Genomic DNA, 6000 nt, shown 5'->3' with positions numbered 1-6000 from the left:
ACACCTACATTCAATATATAGGTCACCAGGCGAATCGAACACGTTCCTTGAAAACAATAGGAACACTCTGAACAACGGGGATATAACAATCATTGCTTCAAATATCCCATAGGAACCTGAAGAAAACATACTGGAAATATCTAAGGAACTTATCAACACCTTAAGCAAATCTGTGGATGTGGTTGCTGCCGCTAGACTGAGAAATCGGAAATTTGGAAAGCAAGCTTTAGTTAAAATTAGTTTTACGTCAGTGCAGGATAAAATATAGATTCTGAGAGAGAAAAAACAACTGAAAATGGTGGGAAAATACAAAAATGTGTTTTTGCGTGGAAGTAAAACTCACACAGAACGATTGTTGGAGCTTAATGCGCGTACTCTGCTGAATGAATTGCCGCATGGAAAAGACTTTCGCATTACGTCAAACAGACGGATTGTAAAGAAAACACCAGAGAGACCACAGTCGGGGCATCGCGACAACAATGATGGATAGGACTCGCGCCGGTTCATTGAACATTCACTATCCTTTTGTCATTTGAATGTGGGTAGATGGACTATAAACAATCATGATCTTAGGCGTGAGTAGATCAGATCTATGCGGGCAGATATTGTAAGTGTTTGCGAGACGCATTTGTCAGGAGTTATGGGACTTGATTTAAAGGACTTGGGCTATGAACCTAACACACATTCACAAAGACGCCCCAAAAGCGTCTGGGGTGTGGTTTTTCTTATCAGAACTGATATAATGAAGCAGTACGATGTGAACATTATGAACAAATGCATTGATGGTATATTGGGAATTCAGTTTAACGACAAATTCACAGATTTTAAATTTATTGCATTTGTTTGTTATCTACCACCAGAAAACTCACCATGGGGTAGAGTTGCACTTGCATTTTTTTTCGCACTTACTTTCACAAATCTATCTCAACAGCGAAACAGATGCAATATTCTTGCTAGGTGATTTCACTTCTCGTCTGGGCTCACTGGGAGATTTTTGTGTTGATATTGACAACATCAGATCAAGGGACATAACTGACCATACGCAAAATCTACATGGACAATCATTTTCTGAATTTTTATTGGACTCTAAATTCTGTGTTTTGAATGGGCGATATGGGGAAAACTCAAATAAATTCACTTCGATCCGTTTCTGTGAAAGGAAAGGCTGTTGTCGATTATGTTTGTGTTCCACATGATCAGCTGGGAAATTGTTATAACTTCAGAATAAAACCTTGCAGTGATGTGATAGAAGTAGGGAAATTGCGAAACCTTCTTGGATCCAGATGTCGTATTCCAGACCATGATATTTTGATGTTTGACTACAAATGCAAAATTGAATACCCAGAGGAAAATGAGGAAACTCACATAGATACAAAGAAAAACTCTCATGTACCCCCTAGAAAAAAGTTCAAGTTTAAGCAAATACCGACAAATGTCATGTGTTCTGATACCGTTAAAAAAGCTTTGTGTGAAATTAGAAGACAAATTGAATTATGCAGGGAAAAACAAAGTGAAATTGATACAATCTATGACAAACTTTGCAATGTAATAACTATAAAATTGATGTATCCTGCGAGGAAGCTGGTTTATTGCATGCCAGAATACAGTCTAGACATACCTCTAGAAAACTTTATAATATATGGGTTGAGTTCAGCAGGGAGGATGTGACGGGGTGGTTCTGTGAGTGTAAAGGAGGATCTAGAACAGTCGGTTGTTGTTCCCATATCTGCGTTGTCATATGGTATCTTTCGTTTGCTCGACATGTACACGCCATCTCTATGTGACGCGGCCGATATTGTATTGGAGACTGATTCTGGAGAGGAATCTCAGTAAAATGTTGATGTTTATACGAGTTTTAAATATTATGTCGTTATAAAATTGTTATTTCAACATGTCGTTTGGATTTCTACTAAATACACATTATATTCAGTTCCTATACTAGTATATTAATGTAATATACACCAATAAACAAACTATTTATCGATTTACCCTTAATTATCATGTTCAAAAATAGTTTCAAAATTTTAAAATAGTCGTGATTCCAGGAAAGTAATACCTTCCAATTTTTTAGTAGTCAGTTTTTGTACAAACCTGTAGCGCTTTGAAGTTATAGACATTTAAATCCCAGTTGATTCGTGTCAATGAATCCTGCAAACTTACTATCTTGAGCGCCCACTTTCTTTCTTTTAACATGTACGTAATACATTTTAACATTCAGGGTGCGGGAGATTTGTCATGTACGCTCTTGGCCTATGTTTAGAGTTGTCTCTCCTTACTCGCTGTCCCTAGATTTATCGGTTGCAGTAGTGAAGAAAAAAGGTTGAATTTAGGAACCGGTTGGTAAAATTAATATCAATCTATTTATTTTTGAAAAATAGCACATTAACCGAAAATAGCCCATGGACCCCTGATTGACAAACAAAATTACCGTTCGGACCCCCCCCCCCCTCCCGGAAAAACAATCTTGATATGTGCATACACACCAACATGAAATACAATTTTTGTTTTTACATGACATAAATTTGCAATAAAGTTTATGCTAAAGAGTTTTAAAAACTATTAGTTGATATATCCACAAAATTTGTACAAATTGGTCCTAGATATTGTAACAGTGTACCCCTTCTAGCATTCAAACCCTAAACATTCCATTCAGAGACTTTGAGTACTTTATACAGGGAAATATTCAACTCCGTTTTATTTTCGCCCCTATTTGTCCTCCTTGTCTACGGGCGAAATTAAGACTGGGCAAATTGCATTGGCTCAATTTATTACGGGCCGCCAGGAGGCGGTCCGTTATTTGATACACATTTAAATATTGTAACTGCGTTTCTGCGGGATAGGTTTTTTTATATGAATTAATATTATGCTCGTTTTTATCAATTAAAAGTAAATTTGCATGTAGAAATATGTTTTTTAATATTATATATTTTTTGTTTTACTCGTAAATGAAAAGTTGGTCATAGACTGTCGTGTTAGACGCGTTTGTATCGCGACTATAATGTGTTCGGAAATTTTCTGAGTTTTCCATTGTATCGGGATCGGTATACGGGACATACTTAAGACCTGAAATACTAAAGACCTGAATGACATGAAATTTTATATAAATGACGTCTTTGAATTTCTATGTGCTGCGTCAAATAAAATGACTTTGTGTGTGAATTTATTATATTGCCACGTGCGTTGTGGTAGAAAATTATCATGAAATGACATCCATATCAATTATTTACGCAAAAATATGAAAGAACTGAAAATTTGAATGGACCTGAAAATTTGAGCTAACCTGATTTATTTATAATCCTTTTGAAATAACCATGGTTATCTTCATAAACTGTAGTGTTTATAATTCCATTTTTAAGAAAAAATTATCCGGCTTATTTTTTACCTTTAAAATTGTGCAGATTCTACCGGATGGGCATGATCTTACATGTACCTTTATATTAATCCATTTTTATTTTATTATGTGGTCCCTTGAAATTATATAAACTAATGCATTATATAAGTTTTAATTCAAAACAATGCAACAAAAAATCAAGATGGTTTTATATATATATATATATATATATATATATATATATATATATATATATATATATATATATATATATATATATATATATATATATATAATCCCCAAGAGAATAATGATGAATTGAATTTTGTATTTAAATAATGTACAAATCAATGTGTTCTCCATTACTTCGTACTAAAGTAATGATCATACAATTACAGTTAGAAATGCTTACTGTAACGAACTCTGTTCTTAATGATAATAGTAGAATGTTGAAATTCAAAACGTGTTGCTGAAAATATAGTATTAATTAAAATTAAAATCTACCATTAAAATTAGTATAACCAACTTGTTATTTTCTATTTTGTGGTATTTTTTATTTTAATGTAAACAACCAATGATGATTCATACAACAATTATATTTTTGCGGCCCATTTGACGCTTGCGTCAATATGATTTCTTGTCTCTTCTTAAACACAACTTTGTCTGGGCGAATTCAAGACGAGGCGAAACTTTTGGCAAGAGGAGAAAAAGTGGGCAAAAATAACACGGGGTGAAAATAATCATGTATATAGTACTGTGTGTACTCGTGATAGATGTGGGCTTCTACAGACGTTTATTTGCACATAACCTTTTTGAGTATTTGTATTCGTTGATCATCAATTTTCAGCCGTTTAAAAGTAAACATTCTTCAAACTATAACTGTCTTTAAACTGTTTCAAAAAGTGTCAAAAAAAGAAAAGAAAAATTAAACACATTTTTGCACAAAGACGATTGTAATATCATCACATTTGTAACAAGTGAAAACATATCCTAGCTATGAACATTCCATCTTATAAAACTTGTTCAAATCTCATTTTATCTATCATAATGCTGGGTTTTTTTTTCAGTGAATAAGATGGGTTGCTAAATTTCTAGAGAAATGTTTTATAACACCCCACTACTAGACTGTGTATTTTGAAGATTTTTCTTGGGCTTTTAAAAGTAAAATCTATCTATATGAAATGTGGCTCGTTATAGAAAAAAAATCAATGCTGAAAAATAACATTCCCCGTGAGGTATATTTCTTTATATTTCAGTGTACATTGGGTTTTTTTTCGTAAATGCAAATGTCCATCTCGCTATAAAAGCATGAGGATTTCTAGTTTACTAGGATCTATGAAGAGTTCAATAGCACACTTATACCATTTTTTGTCCGCAAACTTTGTAAATGCTGGAACATGGCAGAAATACTCTCAACGGAACTTTTTTATCAATTTAATCAATCAATCAACACGGATTGGATGACAAACAAAAGAGAATCCTGTCTAAGAATGTAAGTACTAAGTAACCTATTCATTATTTACATGTATGCCGCATAGTACAAAATGTACCATGCATTGGCTGTTGCCCACGCTTTGTTGTTATTAATTTTACACCATGCAGTTACATGTACTGTGTCTATGATTTTATTTGCATGTGTTTTATTTATTGGGACTTTGTATTATCTAGTTAAATCTTTTAAGCAGATTTACTTGTAAAGATCGATTACGAGATGAATAGTTTTGTTGACTATACCAATGTTGACTATACACTATCGTATCAACATCGGGCTTGTTATTCAGCAAATGCAGACGCACGCACTTGTTTCCGCGGGAAAAGTCAGCGTGATATTAGAGTGTAAGTAACGTGAATGCACGAAAGACAGTCCAGACATTGATTGAGAATGCACGTAAAAACATGAGCATCATAATTTGACAGCTATCTATTTAGTGGTTGCTTGTATTGAATTTACTTGGTGGCAGACCATATACAGTTTTCATTGGTAAGCATGACGGGTGTGTGTGTGTGTGTTGTGGGTGGGGGTAAATCTTACAAACGTAGTGTTTGTTCGTTTTGATATAAAGGCTACATATATTTTAAAGCCCCCCTTCGAAGAAGGGAAGGCATATTGCTTTGCTGCTGTCTGTCGGTCGGTCGGTCGGTCGGTCCACCAACAGTTTCCGTTCATTTTCTTAGCAGAGGATGAACATATATAATAATATCTAGGTCAAGTTCGATATTGGGTACGATCGAGCCATTTTCGACATAGTTATGGCCCTTGGACATAGAAAAATTCCAGTTATTTGCAGTTTCAGCTCATTTTCTTCGTAGAGGATGAACATATTGAAATGAAATTTGGTATACAGGTTTATCATGATAATATCTATACTCTGTCCTGAGATTTTTGCTTCCACCACTTTTTGCTTGATATTTCAATAATAGTTAATACCTTTGTGCTCAAACTACGTTCATCCACCAATATGAAAAATGTCTAGATTATCTGTTTTGAAACGCCCCCTCTACCGCTTCAAGTTTCAATACACATCCAAAAATTGAAAGTCTACGGAGATTTTGCATTGCATCAGCCATTAATAAAGCCAGATGATAATGTTAAAAAATTGCGCAATATATTCTGAGTGTATTCTGAATGGAGAAAAATCTCCGTAAGAAAATGGTTTTCGTTCCTGTTA

Source organism: Magallana gigas, chromosome 1 (genome assembly GCF_963853765.1).
Source record: "Magallana gigas chromosome 1, xbMagGiga1.1, whole genome shotgun sequence".
Lineage (NCBI taxonomy): Eukaryota > Metazoa > Mollusca > Bivalvia > Ostreida > Ostreidae > Magallana > Magallana gigas.
This window is presented reverse-complemented; position numbering follows the sequence as displayed.